This window comes from Microcebus murinus, chromosome 14 (assembly GCF_040939455.1).
Source record: "Microcebus murinus isolate Inina chromosome 14, M.murinus_Inina_mat1.0, whole genome shotgun sequence".
NCBI classification, from domain to species: Eukaryota; Metazoa; Chordata; class Mammalia; order Primates; family Cheirogaleidae; genus Microcebus; species Microcebus murinus.
Genome location: NC_134117.1, coordinates 81,178,549 through 81,197,931, shown reverse-complemented (window position 1 = coordinate 81,197,931; position 19,383 = coordinate 81,178,549). Strand labels below are relative to the sequence as shown.

Below are 19,383 nucleotides of genomic sequence, written 5' to 3'. Positions count from 1 at the left end.
GGCGCGTGGACACCACGGAGTGCCATTCGGCTGTGAGGAGCAGCGGTGAGAGGGCGCCTCTCGTGTTCTCCTGGCCAGAGCTGGAACCCGTTCCAGTAAGCCAGGTATCCCAAGAATGGACACACGAGCACCACGTGAGCGCGCTCACCAGCAAATTGGTACGAACGGATGGACACCTAAGTGGACGGAGAGGAATCACCTTCATCGGGTGGGTGTCGGGCGGGTGGGGGGAGGCGATGGGCATCCACATCCATTAGGAATGGGGTGGGTGCGCACCGACTGGGGGATGGGCGCACTTGAAGCTCTGACCCCAGGGGGGAGGCTTGGAGAGGGCAACTGTACCCGACCTTAACACTGGTACCCCCACAATACGCTGGAACAACATGAGAGGTATATGAATGAGAACACAGGGGGGAGGGGTGCACGGGCAACACATGTCACCTGAATACTTGTACTCCCATCATCTGCTTGAAAAGAGAGAGAAAAGAAAATGCAATCATAGAGGTAAGAGACACTTTTTAAAAATCATGAATCCGAAGAGAAAAGTAAAAGGAGGCCTGTGGAGCAGGTCTGGGTGTGACTCCGGATCCCCCAACATCAGGTGCCACCACCAAAGATTCCTGCGGGGAGCCCATAGAACCCCCAAAAGCAACGGGACGAGTTCTGGTCACATACTCCCTCAAAATGACATCCTGGCCTTCTTCTGGAACTCCCTCCCCTCTCAGACTCTCAAGGTTTTCTCCAGCGTGTCTGTTCCCACAGAGCAGACCTTTGGTCTGAGACCTGACAGTGCAGATGCCACGCATGCTGCCGCGTGGCGGCGGTGTCGCGGCTTGGGACAAGAGGAGGCCCCACGGTGCGGGCTGAGGCGCCAGGCAGCGCGGCGGGCGCTGAGGGTTGGGGTCACCCCCACCCCGGGCCGCCGCCGCGCTCCCAGAAAGGGGACAGAACAAGAGGCAAAAAAAAAAAAAAAAAAAAAAGAAGCAGCCTGTGGCCCCCGGTATTCCCAGGCAGTCTCCCATCCAAGTACTGACCGGGCCCGACCCTGCTTAGCTTCCGAGACCAGACGAGATCGGGGGCGTTCAGGGTGGTGTGGCCCTAGACGGCGGCGGAGGGCGCCCCTGCCCCGCTCAAGAAGCCGAGCCTCTCTGCGCTTTCCCGCCGCCGCCGCCGCCGCCGCCGCCGCCGCCGCCGCCCCCGCCGCCTCCCGCCCCAGGCCCCGCGCCGGGCCGGGCCTGTTGAGTTCGCCGGCCGGGTCCCGTGGGCTCCCAGGGACGGGGGTGATGGGCGGGGCGGGGCGGGGGGCTGTCTCTCTATACACACACACACACACTCACACTCACTCACACTCACACAAGATGCGCCTCCACGGCTGGACTCGCCAAGGTGGAGCCCTCCCAGCCCCCCTCGTCTCCTCGCCCGGCCTCCTTCACCTACCCGCTGCCCACCCCCAGCGCGTCGCCGCCGCTGACGCTGACTGCGCACGCGCGCGCCCTTTGACCCCAGCCAGGGGCCGCCCTCCCCCACAACCCCTTTCAGCTGTGCCCCCCCTCGCCCTGTGGGTGGGCTGCCGCCTATTCCCCCGGGCCAGGGCTGGGGCACAGCGCAAGGGGGAGGGGAGCCAGTGTATGGGGCGTCTCTCTCTGGGGATGTGTCCCATGGGTGGGGTGGGGTGGCGTGGTTTGTGGGGCGCTGAAGAAATCAGTCCCCTCCATCTCCTACCTCTGGAAAACGCCCAAGCCCGTGGAGAACCGCCGGCACCGCTTCGTGGGGGCCGGGACCCTCCTCTGTGTCCTCCTGTGGCCCGGTCCAAGGGGCCTGGGCCTGGCCGGGGCTGCATTGGACCCCGACCACCCTGGCGTGTGGACTCGCTAAAAATCGGCCATTAGATATTGGATTCCAGCTTCATTGAGGTCATTTCACTAATGAGTGCACCGGAAAGAGTTTCCTAATCCATCTGTGAGGGTGGCAACTGAAAGAGAATTTGAAAGCTGACAGAATAGGCGAGGGAAGGCATAGGAGATTTCCACACCCAGCAAGGAAGCCTTTCCCGAAATGGAAGAAAGAAACGAGCAAACAGAGACACCGGTAGCCCGCCTGGAAAAGAGTCTGCCCCCGAGAGAAAGCACCCTGACCAGGTTCACCCGTGGGTGGGTGGCGAGCTAGCGGCGTTCAGAAGAGCGAGGCCCGCAGTCTGTGCGGAAGACACCTGCACTCGGGTGTGTGTGGCGGCCCGATTCACAAGCAGCTCTAGATGTTAAACCAAGGAGAAGCCAGGGAGTTCCCAAGGCCCCAGGTGTCCTCAGCCCACGACTGGCTGCTGTGGGAATGCGAAGCCCGGCTCCTTGTCTCAGAGCGGGGTTCCCAGGAGGATCAGGCTGAAGCTGGGACTTGGCCTCAAAGTGTCCCCTCGCATGGCCACCCCCTTCCCCTTCCTGCTCCTCTACTCCTGGTGCCCCTCCATCCAGGGGCCAGACCTTAAAGAGTCACCGCAAGAGAATCCTGGTCCCAAAGGAGCCTTCTGGGGGACCGGTGCTGAGAGAGGTTGTGGGCATGGCCCGCTGGGGCTCTGCCCGACCCAGGGCTGAGAGATGCCACCTCCCAGCTCTGGGTCCCTGCAGGAAGTGTTGGCAAGCACAGGGCCAGTCCCCCAAAGGCCCAGGTGCAGGGAGCCCAGGCCAAGCAGCCTGTGGAAGAAGCCACTTGCCGTGCCACCCCGGGAACAGGACTGCAGGCCCCGGCCCTTCCCACCTCCTCCTCCTCCTCCTCCTCCCCCCCCCGCGCCCCCCCCCCCGGACATGGCACAGGGCTCAGAGACACCTCAGACTCTTGCTACCCAAGGTGCGAAGGGCATCAGTTGCTCCTCCAAACCCCCCCCCGCCCAGCAGACCACGTTGTCCAGCCAGCCCCCGGGCCTCCCTGGGGTGCCCAGCACAAAAGTGCAGACACCCACCGGACCCTCAGTCTCAGCTTTCGGATGTTTTTGCCACTCTAAGGACCCGCAGGCCCGCTGGGCCTTCGGGCAGGACAGAGAGCCCCGGGATCCGACGTGGAGAGCTGCGTGTACGTACGTCCCCATCAGGAGGCGGTCCCCACCTCCGCGGCTCTCCCCTCGCGGGGAGCGGCAGCCCCAGCCGGCAGCCGCAGGGCATCAGGGAAGACACCAGGCTGGGCCCCCCGCGGCACAGCGGGGGCACGTCCCCCGCACTCGACTTAGGGAAGGCTGCTGGAGACTGCTGCGGCCACCCTGCTGCCGGGTTTCTGGAGGGCTTCCTGGAAGCAGCCTCCACACCAAGCCCTTGGAAGGCCCAGGCGACGGAGGAGCCGGTCAGGCAGGGGCCGAGGACGGTGAGAGGCCGGGCGGGAAGGAGCATGTCAGGCAGGGGCAGAGGACGGTGACAGGCCGGGCGGGGAGGAGCCGGTCAGGCGGGGGCCCAGGACAGTGACGGGCCTGGCCGGGGAGGAGTGCGTCAGGCAGGGGCAGAGGAGACGGGCTGGGTAAGGGGTAGGGTGACAGTTAGGGCACAATTCACAATCGCAAAGACGTGGAAGCGACCCGAGTGCCCATCCATCCAGGAGTGCATTAATAAAATGTGGCGCGTGGACACCACGGAGTGCCATTCGGCTGTGAGGAGCAGCGGTGAGAGGGCGCCTCTCGTGTTCTCCTGGCCAGAGCTGGAACCCGTTCCAGTAAGCCAGGTATCCCAAGAATGGACACACGAGCACCACGTGAGCGCGCTCACCAGCAAATTGGTACGAACGGATGGACACCTAAGTGGACGGAGAGGAATCACCTTCATCGGGTGGGTGTCGGGCGGGTGGGGGGAGGCGATGGGCATCCACATCCATTAGGAATGGGGTGGGTGCGCACCGACTGGGGGATGGGCGCACTTGAAGCTCTGACCCCAGGGGGGAGGCTTGGAGAGGGCAACTGTACCCGACCTTAACACTGGTACCCCCACAATACGCTGGAACAACATGAGAGGTATATGAATGAGAACACAGGGGGGAGGGGTGCACGGGCAACACATGTCACCTGAATACTTGTACTCCCATCATCTGCTTGAAAAGAGAGAGAAAAGAAAATGCAATCATAGAGGTAAGAGACACTTTTTAAAAATCATGAATCCGAAGAGAAAAGTAAAAGGAGGCCTGTGGAGCAGGTCTGGGTGTGACTCCGGATCCCCCAACATCAGGTGCCACCACCAAAGATTCCTGCGTGGAGCCCATAGAACCCCCAAAAGCAACGGGACGAGTTCTGGTCACATACTCCCTCAAAATGACATCCTGGCCTTCTTCTGGAACTCCCTCCCCTCTCAGACTCTCAAGGTTTTCTCCAGCGTGTCTGTTCCCACAGAGCAGACCTTTGGTCTGAGACCTGACAGTGCAGATGCCACGCATGCTGCCGCGTGGCGGCGGTGTCGCGGCTTGGGACAAGAGGAGGCCCCACGGTGCGGGCTGAGGCGCCAGGCAGCGCGGCGGGCGCTGAGGGTTGGGGTCACCCCCACCCCGGGCCGCCGCCACGCTCCCAGAAAGGGGACAGAACAAGAGGCAAAAAAAAAAAAAAAAAAAAAAGAAGCAGCCTGTGGCCCCCGGTATTCCCAGGCAGTCTCCCATCCAAGTACTGACCGGGCCCGACCCTGCTTAGCTTCCGAGACCAGACGAGATCGGGGGCGTTCAGGGTGGTGTGGCCCTAGACGGCGGCGGAGGGCGCCCCTGCCCCGCTCAAGAAGCCGAGCCTCTCTGCGCTTTCCCGCCGCCGCCGCCGCCGCCGCCGCCTCCCGCCCCAGGCCCCGCGCCGGGCCGGGCCTGTTGAGTTCGCCGGCCGGGTCCCGTGGGCTCCCAGGGACGGGGGTGATGGGCGGGGCGGGGCGGGGGGCTGTCTCTCTATACACACACACACACACTCACACTCACTCACACTCACACAAGATGCGCCTCCACGGCTGGACTCGCCAAGGTGGAGCCCTCCCAGCCCCCCTCGTCTCCTCGCCCGGCCTCCTTCACCTACCCGCTGCCCACCCCCAGCGCGTCGCCGCCGCTGACGCTGACTGCGCACGCGCGCGCCCTTTGACCCCAGCCAGGGGCCGCCCTCCCCCACAACCCCTTTCAGCTGTGCCCCCCCTCGCCCTGTGGGTGGGCTGCCGCCTATTCCCCCGGGCCAGGGCTGGGGCACAGCGCAAGGGGGAGGGGAGCCAGTGTATGGGGCGTCTCTCTCTGGGGATGTGTCCCATGGGTGGGGTGGGGTGGCGTGGTTTGTGGGGCGCTGAAGAAATCAGTCCCCTCCATCTCCTACCTCTGGAAAACGCCCAAGCCCGTGGAGAACCGCCGGCACCGCTTCGTGGGGGCCGGGACCCTCCTCTGTGTCCTCCTGTGGCCCGGTCCAAGGGGCCTGGGCCTGGCCGGGGCTGCATTGGACCCCGACCACCCTGGCGTGTGGACTCGCTAAAAATCGGCCATTAGATATTGGATTCCAGCTTCATTGAGGTCATTTCACTAATGAGTGCACCGGAAAGAGTTTCCTAATCCATCTGTGAGGGTGGCAACTGAAAGAGAATTTGAAAGCTGACAGAATAGGCGAGGGAAGGCATAGGAGATTTCCACACCCAGCAAGGAAGCCTTTCCCGAAATGGAAGAAAGAAACGAGCAAACAGAGACACCGGTAGCCCGCCCGGAAAAGAGTCTGCCCCTGAGAGAAAGCACCCTGACCAGGTTCACCCGTGGGTGAGTGGCGAGCTAGCGGCGTTCAGAAGAGCGAGGCCCGCAGTCTGTGCGGAAGACACCTGCACTCGGGTGTGTGTGGCGGCCCGATTCACAAGCAGCTCTAGATGTTAAACCAAGGAGAAGCCAGGGAGTTCCCAAGGCCCCAGGTGTCCTCAGCCCACGACTGGCTGCTGTGGGAATGCGAAGCCCGGCTCCTTGTCTCAGAGCGGGGTTCCCAGGAGGATCAGGCTGAAGCTGGGACTTGGCCTCAAAGTGTCCCCTCGCATGGCCACCCCCTTCCCCTTCCTGCTCCTCTACTCCTGGTGCCCCTCCATCCAGGGGCCAGACCTTAAAGAGTCACCGCAAGAGAATCCTGGTCCCAAAGGAGCCTTCTGGGGGACCGGTGCTGAGAGAGGTTGTGGGCATGGCCCGCTGGGGCTCTGCCCGACCCAGGGCTGAGAGATGCCACCTCCCAGCTCTGGGTCCCTGCAGGAAGTGTTGGCAAGCACAGGGCCAGTCCCCCAAAGGCCCAGGTGCAGGGAGCCCAGGCCAAGCAGCCTGTGGAAGAAGCCACTTGCCGTGCCACCCCGGGAACAGGACTGCAGGCCCCGGCCCTTCCCACCTCCTCCTCCTCCTCCTCCTCCCCCCCCCCGCGCCCCCCGCCCGGACATGGCACAGGGCTCAGAGACACCTCAGACTCTTGCTACCCAAGGTGCGAAGGGCATCAGTTGCTCCTCCAACCCCCCCCCGCCCAGCAGACCACGTTGTCCAGCCAGCCCCCGGGCCTCCCTGGGGTGCCCAGCACAAAAGTGCAGACACCCACCGGACCCTCAGTCTCAGCTTTCGGATGTTTTTGCCACTCTAAGGACCCGCAGGCCCGCTGGGCCTTCGGGCAGGACAGAGAGCCCCGGGATCCGACGTGGAGAGCTGCGTGTACGTACGTCCCCATCAGGAGGCGGTCCCCACCTCCGCGGCTCTCCCCTCGCGGGGAGCGGCAGCCCCAGCCGGCAGCCGCAGGGCATCAGGGAAGACACCAGGCTGGGCCCCCCGCGGCACAGCGGGGGCACGTCCCCCGCACTCGACTTAGGGAAGGCTGCTGGAGACTGCTGCGGCCACCCTGCTGCCGGGTTTCTGGAGGGCTTCCTGGAAGCAGCCTCCACACCAAGCCCTTGGAAGGCCCAGGCGACGGAGGAGCCGGTCAGGCAGGGGCCGAGGACGGTGAGAGGCCGGGCGGGAAGGAGCATGTCAGGCAGGGGCAGAGGACGGTGACAGGCCGGGCGGGGAGGAGCCGGTCAGGCGGGGGCCCAGGACAGTGACGGGCCTGGCCGGGGAGGAGTGCGTCAGGCAGGGGCAGAGGAGACGGGCTGGGTAAGGGGTAGAGTGACAGTTAGGGCACAATTCACAATCGCAAAGACGTGGAAGCGACCCGAGTGCCCATCCATCCAGGAGTGCATTAATAAAATGTGGCGCGTGGACACCACGGAGTGCCATTCGGCTGTGAGGAGCAGCGGTGAGAGGGCGCCTCTCGTGTTCTCCTGGCCAGAGCTGGAACCCGTTCCAGTAAGCCAGGTATCCCAAGAATGGACACACGAGCACCACGTGAGCGCGCTCACCAGCAAATTGGTACGAACGGATGGACACCTAAGTGGACGGAGAGGAATCACCTTCATCGGGTGGGTGTCGGGCGGGTGGGGGGAGGCGATGGGCATCCACATCCATTAGGAATGGGGTGGGTGCGCACCGACTGGGGGATGGGCGCACTTGAAGCTCTGACCCCAGGGGGGAGGCTTGGAGAGGGCAACTGTACCCGACCTTAACACTGGTACCCCCACAATACGCTGGAACAACATGAGAGGTATATGAATGAGAACACAGGGGGGAGGGGTGCACGGGCAACACATGTCACCTGAATACTTGTACTCCCATCATCTGCTTGAAAAGAGAGAGAAAAGAAAATGCAATCATAGAGGTAAGAGACACTTTTTAAAAATCATGAATCCGAAGAGAAAAGTAAAAGGAGGCCTGTGGAGCAGGTCTGGGTGTGACTCCGGATCCCCCAACATCAGGTGCCACCACCAAAGATTCCTGCGTGGAGCCCATAGAACCCCCAAAAGCAACGGGACGAGTTCTGGTCACATACTCCCTCAAAATGACATCCTGGCCTTCTTCTGGAACTCCCTCCCCTCTCAGACTCTCAAGGTTTTCTCCAGCGTGTCTGTTCCCACAGAGCAGACCTTTGGTCTGAGACCTGACAGTCCAGATGCCACGCATGCTGCCGCGTGGCGGCGGTGTCGCGGCTTGGGACAAGAGGAGGCCCCACGGTGCGGGCTGAGGCGCCAGGCAGCGCGGCGGGCGCTGAGGGTTGGGGTCACCCCCACCCCGGGCCGCCGCCGCGCTCCCAGAAAGGGGACAGAACAAGAGGCAAAAAAAAAAAAAAAAAAAAAAAGAAGCAGCCTGTGGCCCCCGGTATTCCCAGGCGGTCTCCCATCCAAGTACTGACCGGGCCCGACCCTGCTTAGCTTCCGAGACCAGACGAGATCGGGGGCGTTCAGGGTGGTGTGGCCCTAGACGGCGGCGGAGGGCGCCCCTGCCCCGCTCAAGAAGCCGAGCCTCTCTGCGCTTTCCCGCCGCCGCCGCCGCCGCCTCCCGCCCCAGGCCCCGCGCCAGGCCGGGCCTGTTGAGTTCGCCGGCCGGGTCCCGTGGGCTCCCAGGGACGGGGGTGATGGGCGGGGCGGGGCGGGGGGCTGTCTCTCTATACACACACACACACACTCACACTCACTCACACTCACACAAGATGCGCCTCCACGGCTGGACTCGCCAAGGTGGAGCCCTCCCAGCCCCCCTCGTCTCCTCGCCCGGCCTCCTTCACCTACCCGCTGCCCACCCCCAGCGCGTCGCCGCCGCTGACGCTGACTGCGCACGCGCGCGCCCTTTGACCCCAGCCAGGGGCCGCCCTCCCCCACAACCCCTTTCAGCTGTGCCCCCCCTCGCCCTGTGGGTGGGCTGCCGCCTATTCCCCCGGGCCAGGGCTGGGGCACAGCGCAAGGGGGAGGGGAGCCAGTGTATGGGGCGTCTCTCTCTGGGGATGTGTCCCATGGGTGGGGTGGGGTGGCGTGGTTTGTGGGGCGCTGAAGAAATCAGTCCCCTCCATCTCCTACCTCTGGAAAACGCCCAAGCCCGTGGAGAACCGCCGGCACCGCTTCGTGGGGGCCGGGACCCTCCTCTGTGTCCTCCTGTGGCCCGGTCCAAGGGGCCTGGGCCTGGCCGGGGCTGCATTGGACCCCGACCACCCTGGCGTGTGGACTCGCTAAAAATCGGCCATTAGATATTGGATTCCAGCTTCATTGAGGTCATTTCACTAATGAGTGCACCGGAAAGAGTTTCCTAATCCATCTGTGAGGGTGGCAACTGAAAGAGAATTTGAAAGCTGACAGAATAGGCGAGGGAAGGCATAGGAGATTTCCACACCCAGCAAGGAAGCCTTTCCCGAAATGGAAGAAAGAAACGAGCAAACAGAGACACCGGTAGCCCGCCCGGAAAAGAGTCTGCCCCCGAGAGAAAGCACCCTGACCAGGTTCACCCGTGGGTGGGTGGCGAGCTAGCGGCGTTCAGAAGAGCGAGGCCCGCAGTCTGTGCGGAAGACACCTGCACTCGGGTGTGTGTGGCGGCCCGATTCACAAGCAGCTCTAGATGTTAAACCAAGGAGAAGCCAGGGAGTTCCCAAGGCCCCAGGTGTCCTCAGCCCACGACTGGCTGCTGTGGGAATGCGAAGCCCGGCTCCTTGTCTCAGAGCGGGGTTCCCAGGAGGATCAGGCTGAAGCTGGGACTTGGCCTCAAAGTGTCCCCTCGCATGGCCACCCCCTTCCCCTTCCTGCTCCTCTACTCCTGGTGCCCCTCCATCCAGGGGCCAGACCTTAAAGAGTCACCGCAAGAGAATCCTGGTCCCAAAGGAGCCTTCTGGGGGACCGGTGCTGAGAGAGGTTGTGGGCATGGCCCGCTGGGGCTCTGCCCGACCCAGGGCTGAGAGATGCCACCTCCCAGCTCTGGGTCCCTGCAGGAAGTGTTGGCAAGCACAGGGCCAGTCCCCCAAAGGCCCAGGTGCAGGGAGCCCAGGCCAAGCAGCCTGTGGAAGAAGCCACTTGCCGTGCCACCCCGGGAACAGGACTGCAGGCCCCGGCCCTTCCCACCTCCTCCTCCTCCTCCTCCTCCCCCCCCACGCGCCCCCCCCCCGGACATGGCACAGGGCTCAGAGACACCTCAGACTCTTGCTACCCAAGGTGCGAAGGGCATCAGTTGCTCCTCCAACCCCCACCCGCCCAGCAGACCACGTTGTCCAGCCAGCCCCCGGGCCTCCCTGGGGTGCCCAGCACAAAAGTGCAGACACCCACCGGACCCTCAGTCTCAGCTTTCGGATGTTTTTGCCACTCTAAGGACCCGCAGGCCCGCTGGGCCTTCGGGCAGGACAGAGAGCCCCGGGATCCGACGTGGAGAGCTGCGTGTACGTACGTCCCCATCAGGAGGCGGTCCCCACCTCCGCGGCTCTCCCCTCGCGGGGAGCGGCAGCCCCAGCCGGCAGCCGCAGGGCATCAGGGAAGACACCAGGCTGGGCCCCCCGCGGCACAGCGGGGGCACGTCCCCCGCACTCGACTTAGGGAAGGCTGCTGGAGACTGCTGCGGCCACCCTGCTGCCGGGTTTCTGGAGGGCTTCCTGGAAGCAGCCTCCACACCAAGCCCTTGGAAGGCCCAGGCGACGGAGGAGCCGGTCAGGCAGGGGCCGAGGACGGTGAGAGGCCGGGCGGGAAGGAGCATGTCAGGCAGGGGCAGAGGACGGTGACAGGCCGGGCGGGGAGGAGCCGGTCAGGCGGGGGCCCAGGACAGTGACGGGCCTGGCCGGGGAGGAGTGCGTCAGGCAGGGGCAGAGGAGACGGGCTGGGTAAGGGGTAGAGTGACAGTTAGGGCACAATTCACAATCGCAAAGACGTGGAAGCGACCCGAGTGCCCATCCATCCAGGAGTGCATTAATAAAATGTGGCGCGTGGACACCACGGAGTGCCATTCGGCTGTGAGGAGCAGCGGTGAGAGGGCGCCTCTCGTGTTCTCCTGGCCAGAGCTGGAACCCGTTCCAGTAAGCCAGGTATCCCAAGAATGGACACACGAGCACCACGTGAGCGCGCTCACCAGCAAATTGGTACGAACGGATGGACACCTAAGTGGACGGAGAGGAATCACCTTCATCGGGTGGGTGTCGGGCGGGTGGGGGGAGGCGATGGGCATCCACATCCATTAGGAATGGGGTGGGTGCGCACCGACTGGGGGATGGGCGCACTTGAAGCTCTGACCCCAGGGGGGAGGCTTGGAGAGGGCAACTGTACCCGACCTTAACACTGGTACCCCCACAATACGCTGGAACAACATGAGAGGTATATGAATGAGAACACAGGGGGGAGGGGTGCACGGGCAACACATGTCACCTGAATACTTGTACTCCCATCATCTGCTTGAAAAGAGAGAGAAAAGAAAATGCAATCATAGAGGTAAGAGACACTTTTTAAAAATCATGAATCCGAAGAGAAAAGTAAAAGGAGGCCTGTGGAGCAGGTCTGGGTGTGACTCCGGATCCCCCAACATCAGGTGCCACCACCAAAGATTCCTGCGTGGAGCCCATAGAACCCCCAAAAGCAACGGGACGAGTTCTGGTCACATACTCCCTCAAAATGACATCCTGGCCTTCTTCTGGAACTCCCTCCCCTCTCAGACTCTCAAGGTTTTCTCCAGCGTGTCTGTTCCCACAGAGCAGACCTTTGGTCTGAGACCTGACAGTCCAGATGCCACGCATGCTGCCGCGTGGCGGCGGTGTCGCGGCTTGGGACAAGAGGAGGCCCCACGGTGCGGGCTGAGGCGCCAGGCACCGCGGCGGGCGCTGAGGGTTGGGGTCACCCCCACCCCGGGCCGCCGCCGCGCTCCCAGAAAGGGGACAGAACAAGAGGCAAAAAAAAAAAAAAAAAAAAAAGAAGCAGCCTGTGGCCCCCGGTATTCCCAGGCAGTCTCCCATCCAAGTACTGACCGGGCCCGACCCTGCTTAGCTTCCGAGACCAGACGAGATCGGGGGCGTTCAGGGTGGTGTGGCCCTAGACGGCGGCGGAGGGCGCCCCTGCCCCGCTCAAGAAGCCGAGCCTCTCTGCGCTTTCCCGCCGCCGCCGCCGCCGCCTCCCGCCCCAGGCCCCGCGCCAGGCCGGGCCTGTTGAGTTCGCCGGCCGGGTCCCGTGGGCTCCCAGGGACGGGGGTGATGGGCGGGGCGGGGCGGGGGGCTGTCTCTCTATACACACACACACACACTCACACTCACTCACACTCACACAAGATGCGCCTCCACGGCTGGACTCGCCAAGGTGGAGCCCTCCCAGCCCCCCTCGTCTCCTCGCCCGGCCTCCTTCACCTACCCGCTGCCCACCCCCAGCGCGTCGCCGCCGCTGACGCTGACTGCGCACGCGCGCGCCCTTTGACCCCAGCCAGGGGCCGCCCTCCCCCACAACCCCTTTCAGCTGTGCCCCCCCTCGCCCTGTGGGTGGGCTGCCGCCTATTCCCCCGGGCCAGGGCTGGGGCACAGCGCAAGGGGGAGGGGAGCCAGTGTATGGGGCGTCTCTCTCTGGGGATGTGTCCCATGGGTGGGGTGGGGTGGCGTGGTTTGTGGGGCGCTGAAGAAATCAGTCCCCTCCATCTCCTACCTCTGGAAAACGCCCAAGCCCGTGGAGAACCGCCGGCACCGCTTCGTGGGGGCCGGGACCCTCCTCTGTGTCCTCCTGTGGCCCGGTCCAAGGGGCCTGGGCCTGGCCGGGGCTGCATTGGACCCCGACCACCCTGGCGTGTGGACTCGCTAAAAATCGGCCATTAGATATTGGATTCCAGCTTCATTGAGGTCATTTCACTAATGAGTGCACCGGAAAGAGTTTCCTAATCCATCTGTGAGGGTGGCAACTGAAAGAGAATTTGAAAGCTGACAGAATAGGCGAGGGAAGGCATAGGAGATTTCCACACCCAGCAAGGAAGCCTTTCCCGAAATGGAAGAAAGAAACGAGCAAACAGAGACACCGGTAGCCCGCCCGGAAAAGAGTCTGCCCCCGAGAGAAAGCACCCTGACCAGGTTCACCCGTGGGTGGGTGGCGAGCTAGCGGCGTTCAGAAGAGCGAGGCCCGCAGTCTGTGCGGAAGACACCTGCACTCGGGTGTGTGTGGCGGCCCGATTCACAAGCAGCTCTAGATGTTAAACCAAGGAGAAGCCAGGGAGTTCCCAAGGCCCCAGGTGTCCTCAGCCCACGACTGGCTGCTGTGGGAATGCGAAGCCCGGCTCCTTGTCTCAGAGCGGGGTTCCCAGGAGGATCAGGCTGAAGCTGGGACTTGGCCTCAAAGTGTCCCCTCGCATGGCCACCCCCTTCCCCTTCCTGCTCCTCTACTCCTGGTGCCCCTCCATCCAGGGGCCAGACCTTAAAGAGTCACCGCAAGAGAATCCTGGTCCCAAAGGAGCCTTCTGGGGGACCGGTGCTGAGAGAGGTTGTGGGCATGGCCCGCTGGGGCTCTGCCCGACCCAGGGCTGAGAGATGCCACCTCCCAGCTCTGGGTCCCTGCAGGAAGTGTTGGCAAGCACAGGGCCAGTCCCCCAAAGGCCCAGGTGCAGGGAGCCCAGGCCAAGCAGCCTGTGGAAGAAGCCACTTGCCGTGCCACCCCGGGAACAGGACTGCAGGCCCCGGCCCTTCCCACCTCCTCCTCCTCCTCCTCCTCCCCCCCCCCGCGCCCCCCCCCGGACATGGCACAGGGCTCAGAGACACCTCAGACTCTTGCTACCCAAGGTGCGAAGGGCATCAGTTGCTCCTCCAACCCCCCCCCCCGCCCAGCAGACCACGTTGTCCAGCCAGCCCCCGGGCCTCCCTGGGGTGCCCAGCACAAAAGTGCAGACACCCACCGGACCCTCAGTCTCAGCTTTCGGATGTTTTTGCCACTCTAAGGACCCGCAGGCCCGCTGGGCCTTCGGGCAGGACAGAGAGCCCCGGGATCCGACGTGGAGAGCTGCGTGTACGTACGTCCCCATCAGGAGGCGGTCCCCACCTCCGCGGCTCTCCCCTCGCGGGGAGCGGCAGCCCCAGCCGGCAGCCGCAGGGCATCAGGGAAGACACCAGGCTGGGCCCCCCGCGGCACAGCGGGGGCACGTCCCCCGCACTCGACTTAGGGAAGGCTGCTGGAGACTGCTGCGGCCACCCTGCTGCCGGGTTTCTGGAGGGCTTCCTGGAAGCAGCCTCCACACCAAGCCCTTGGAAGGCCCAGGCGACGGAGGAGCCGGTCAGGCAGGGGCCGAGGACGGTGAGAGGCCGGGCGGGAAGGAGCATGTCAGGCAGGGGCAGAGGACGGTGACAGGCCGGGCGGGGAGGAGCCGGTCAGGCGGGGGCCCAGGACAGTGACGGGCCTGGCCGGGGAGGAGTGCGTCAGGCAGGGGCAGAGGAGACGGGCTGGGTAAGGGGTAGGGTGACAGTTAGGGCACAATTCACAATCGCAAAGACGTGGAAGCGACCCGAGTGCCCATCCATCCAGGAGTGCATTAATAAAATGTGGCGCGTGGACACCACGGAGTGCCATTCGGCTGTGAGGAGCAGCGGTGAGAGGGCGCCTCTCGTGTTCTCCTGGCCAGAGCTGGAACCCGTTCCAGTAAGCCAGGTATCCCAAGAATGGACACACGAGCACCACGTGAGCGCGCTCACCAGCAAATTGGTACGAACGGATGGACACCTAAGTGGACGGAGAGGAATCACCTTCATCGGGTGGGTGTCGGGCGGGTGGGGGGAGGCGATGGGCATCCACATCCATTAGGAATGGGGTGGGTGCGCACCGACTGGGGGATGGGCGCACTTGAAGCTCTGACCCCAGGGGGGAGGCTTGGAGAGGGCAACTGTACCCGACCTTAACACTGGTACCCCCACAATACGCTGGAACAACATGAGAGGTATATGAATGAGAACACAGGGGGGAGGGGTGCACGGGCAACACATGTCACCTGAATACTTGTACTCCCATCATCTGCTTGAAAAGAGAGAGAAAAGAAAATGCAATCATAGAGGTAAGAGACACTTTTTAAAAATCATGAATCCGAAGAGAAAAGTAAAAGGAGGCCTGTGGAGCAGGTCTGGGTGTGACTCCGGATCCCCCAACATCAGGTGCCACCACCAAAGATTCCTGCGTGGAGCCCATAGAACCCCCAAAAGCAACGGGACGAGTTCTGGTCACATACTCCCTCAAAATGACATCCTGGCCTTCTTCTGGAACTCCCTCCCCTCTCAGACTCTCAAGGTTTTCTCCAGCGTGTCTGTTCCCACAGAGCAGACCTTTGGTCTGAGACCTGACAGTGCAGATGCCACGCATGCTGCCGCGTGGCGGCGGTGTCGCGGCTTGGGACAAGAGGAGGCCCCACGGTGCGGGCTGAGGCGCCAGGCAGCGCGGCGGGCGCTGAGGGTTGGGGTCACCCCCACCCCGGGCCGCCGCCGCGCTCCCAGAAAGGGGACAGAACAAGAGGCAAAAAAAAAAAAAAAAAAAAAGAAGCAGCCTGTGGCCCCCGGTATTCCCAGGCAGTCTCCCATCCAAGTACTGACCGGGCCCGACCCTGCTTAGCTTCCGAGACCAGACGAGATCGGGGGCGTTCAGGGTGGTGTGGCCCTAGACGGCGGCGGAGGGCGCCCCTGCCCCGCTCAAGAAGCCGAGCCTCTCTGAGCTTTCCCGCCGCCGCCGCCGCCGCCGCCGCCGCCGCCGCCGCCTCCCGCCCCAGGCCCCGCGCCGGGCCGGGCCTGTTGAGTTCGCCGGCCGGGTCCCGTGGGCTCCCAGGGACGGGGGTGATGGGCGGGGCGGGGCGGGGGGCTGTCTCTCTATACACACACACACACACTCACACTCACTCACACTCACACAAGATGCGCCTCCACGGCTGGACTCGCCAAGGTGGAGCCCTCCCAGCCCCCCTCGTCTCCTCGCCCGGCCTCCTTCACCTACCCGCTGCCCACCCCCAGCGCGTCGCCGCCGCTGACGCTGACTGCGCACGCGCGCGCCCTTTGACCCCAGCCAGGGGCCGCCCTCCCCCACAACCCCTTTCAGCTGTGCCCCCCCTCGCCCTGTGGGTGGGCTGCCGCCTATTCCCCCGGGCCAGGGCTGGGGCACAGCGCAAGGGGGAGGGGAGCCAGTGTATGGGGCGTCTCTCTCTGGGGATGTGTCCCATGGGTGGGGTGGGGTGGCGTGGTTTGTGGGGCGCTGAAGAAATCAGTCCCCTCCATCTCCTACCTCTGGAAAACGCCCAAGCCCGTGGAGAACCGCCGGCACCGCTTCGTGGGGGCCGGGACCCTCCTCTGTGTCCTCCTGTGGCCCGGTCCAAGGGGCCTGGGCCTGGCCGGGGCTGCATTGGACCCCGACCACCCTGGCGTGTGGACTCGCTAAAAATCGGCCATTAGATATTGGATTCCAGCTTCATTGAGGTCATTTCACTAATGAGTGCACCGGAAAGAGTTTCCTAATCCATCTGTGAGGGTGGCAACTGAAAGAGAATTTGAAAGCTGACAGAATAGGCGAGGGAAGGCATAGGAGATTTCCACACCCAGCAAGGAAGCCTTTCCCGAAATGGAAGAAAGAAACGAGCAAACAGAGACACCGGTAGCCCGCCCGGAAAAGAGTCTGCCCCCGAGAGAAAGCACCCTGACCAGGTTCACCCGTGGGTGGGTGGCGAGCTAGCGGCGTTCAGAAGAGCGAGGCCCGCAGTCTGTGCGGAAGACACCTGCACTCGGGTGTGTGTGGCGGCCCGATTCACAAGCAGCTCTAGATGTTAAACCAAGGAGAAGCCAGGGAGTTCCCAAGGCCCCAGGTGTCCTCAGCCCACGACTGGCTGCTGTGGGAATGCGAAGCCCGGCTCCTTGTCTCAGAGCGGGGTTCCCAGGAGGATCAGGCTGAAGCTGGGACTTGGCCTCAAAGTGTCCCCTCGCATGGCCACCCCCTTCCCCTTCCTGCTCCTCTACTCCTGGTGCCCCTCCATCCAGGGGCCAGACCTTAAAGAGTCACCGCAAGAGAATCCTGGTCCCAAAGGAGCCTTCTGGGGGACCGGTGCTGAGAGAGGTTGTGGGCATGGCCCGCTGGGGCTCTGCCCGACCCAGGGCTGAGAGATGCCACCTCCCAGCTCTGGGTCCCTGCAGGAAGTGTTGGCAAGCACAGGGCCAGTCCCCCAAAGGCCCAGGTGCAGGGAGCCCAGGCCAAGCAGCCTGTGGAAGAAGCCACTTGCCGTGCCACCCCGGGAACAGGACTGCAGGCCCCGGCCCTTCCCACCTCCTCCTCCTCCTCCTCCTCCCCCCCCCCGCGCCCCCCCCCCGGACATGGCACAGGGCTCAGAGACACCTCAGACTCTTGCTACCCAAGGTGCGAAGGGCATCAGTTGCTCCTCCAACCCCCCCCCCCGCCCAGCAGACCACGTTGTCCAGCCAGCCCCCGGGCCTCCCTGGGGTGCCCAGCACAAAAGTGCAGACACCCACCGGACCCTCAGTCTCAGCTTTCGGATGTTTTTGCCACTCTAAGGACCCGCAGGCCCGCTGGGCCTTCGGGCAGGACAGAGAGCCCCGGGATCCGACGTGGAGAGCTGCGTGTACGTACGTCCCCATCAGGAGGCGGTCCCCACCTCCGCGGCTCTCCCCTCGCGGGGAGCGGCAGCCCCAGCCGGCAGCCGCAGGGCATCAGGGAAGACACCAGGCTGGGCCCCCCGCGGCACAGCGGGGGCACGTCCCCCGCACTCGACTTAGGGAAGGCTGCTGGAGACTGCTGCGGCCACCCTGCTGCCGGGTTTCTGGAGGGCTTCCTGGAAGCAGCCTCCACACCAAGCCCTTGGAAGGCCCAGGCGACGGAGGAGCCGGTCAGGCAGGGGCCGAGGACGGTGAGAGGCCGGGCGGGAAGGAGCATGTCAGGCAGGGGCAGAGGACGGTGACAGGCCGGGCGGGGAGGAGCCGGTCAGGCGGGGGCCCAGGACAGTGACGGGCCTGGCCGGGGAGGAGTGCGTCAGGCAGGGGCAGAGGAGACGGGCTGGGTAAGGGGTAGGGTGACAGTTAGGGCACAATTCACAATCGCAAAGACGTGGAAGCGACCCGAGTGCCCATCCATCCAGGAGTGCATTAATAAAATGTGGCGCGTGGACACCACGGAGTGCCATTCGGCTGTGAGGAGCAGCGGTGAGAGGGCGCCTCTCGTGTTCTCCTGGCCAGAGCTGGAACCCGTTCCAGTAAGCCAGGTATCCCAAGAATGGACACACGAGCACCACGTGAGCGCGCTCACCAGCAAATTGGTACGAACGGATGGACACCTAAGTGGACGGAGAGGAATCACCTTCATCGGGTGGGTGTCGGGCGGGTGGGGGGAGGCGATGGGCATCCACATCCATTAGGAATGGGGTGGGTGCGCACCGACTGGGGGATGGGCGCACTTGAAGCTCTGACCCCAGGGGGGAGGCTTGGAGAGGGCAACTGTACCCGACCTTAACACTGGTACCCCCACAATACGCTGGAACAACATGAGAGGTATATGAATGAGAACACAGGGGGGAGGGGTGCACGGGCAACACATGTCACCTGAATACTTGTACTCCCATCATCTGCTTGAAAAGAGAGAGAAAAGAAAATGCAATCATAGAGGTAAGAGACACTTTTTAAAAATCATGAATCCGAAGAGAAAAGTAAAAGGAGGCCTGTGGAGCAGGTCTGGGTGTGACTCCGGATCCCCCAACATCAGGTGCCACCACCAAAGATTCCTGCGTGGAGCCCATAGAACCCCCAAAAGCAACGGGACGAGTTCTGGTCACATACTCCCTCAAAATGACATCCTGGCCTTCTTCTGGAACTCCCTCCCCTCTCAGACTCTCAAGGTTTTCTCCAGCGTGTCTGTTCCCACAGAGCAGACCTTTGGTCTGAGACCTGACAGTGCAGATGCCACGCATGCTGCCGCGTGGCGGCGGTGTCGCGGCTTGGGACAAGAGGAGGCCCCACGGTGCGGGCTGAGGCGCCAGGCAGCGCGGCGGGCGCTGAGGGTTGGGGTCACCCCCACCCCGGGCCGCCGCCGCGCTCCCAGAAAGGGGACAGAACAAGAGGCAAAAAAAAAAAAAAAAAAAAAAAGAAGCAGCCTGTGGCCCCCGGTATTCCCAGGCAGTCTCCCATCCAAGTACTGACCGGGCCCGACCCTGCTTAGCTTCCGAGACCAGACGAGATCGGGGGCGTTCAGGGTGGTGTGGCCCTAGACGGCGGCGGAGGGCGCCCCTGCCCCGCTCAAGAAGCCGAGCCTCTCTGAGCTTTCCCGCCGCCGCCGCCGCCGCCGCCGCCGCCGCCTCCCGCCCCAGGCCCCGCGCCGGGCCGGGCCTGTTGAGTTCGCCGGCCGGGTCCCGTGGGCTCCCAGGGACGGGGGTGATGGGCGGGGCGGGGCGGGGGGCTGTCTCTCTATACACACACACACACACTCACACTCACTCACACTCACACAAGATGCGCCTCCACGGCTGGACTCGCCAAGGTGGAGCCCTCCCAGCCCCCCTCATCTCCTCGCCCGGCCTCCTTCACCTACCCGCTGCCCACCCCCAGCGCGCGTCGCCGCCGCTGACGCTGACTGCGCACGCGCGCGCCCTTTGACCCCA

The 19,383-nt window shown here is 63.8% G+C and overlaps 6 pseudogenes; all 6 read right to left on the bottom strand.

Annotated features, from left to right (window-relative positions):
* Nucleotides 1-985: 985 nt before the first annotated feature.
* Nucleotides 986-1,104, bottom strand: LOC142876038 (uncharacterized; annotated as a pseudogene).
* Nucleotides 1,105-4,580: 3,476 nt separating this feature from the next.
* On the bottom strand, nt 4,581-4,699 carry LOC142876037 (uncharacterized; annotated as a pseudogene).
* A 3,455-nt stretch (nt 4,700-8,154) lies between these two features.
* LOC142875876 (uncharacterized) lies at nt 8,155-8,273 on the bottom strand (annotated as a pseudogene).
* Nucleotides 8,274-11,721: 3,448 nt separating this feature from the next.
* LOC142876036 (uncharacterized) lies at nt 11,722-11,840 on the bottom strand (annotated as a pseudogene).
* Nucleotides 11,841-15,288: 3,448 nt separating this feature from the next.
* LOC142876034 (uncharacterized) lies at nt 15,289-15,407 on the bottom strand (annotated as a pseudogene).
* A 3,469-nt stretch (nt 15,408-18,876) lies between these two features.
* On the bottom strand, nt 18,877-18,995 carry LOC142876032 (uncharacterized; annotated as a pseudogene).
* Nucleotides 18,996-19,383: the final 388 nt, after the last annotated feature.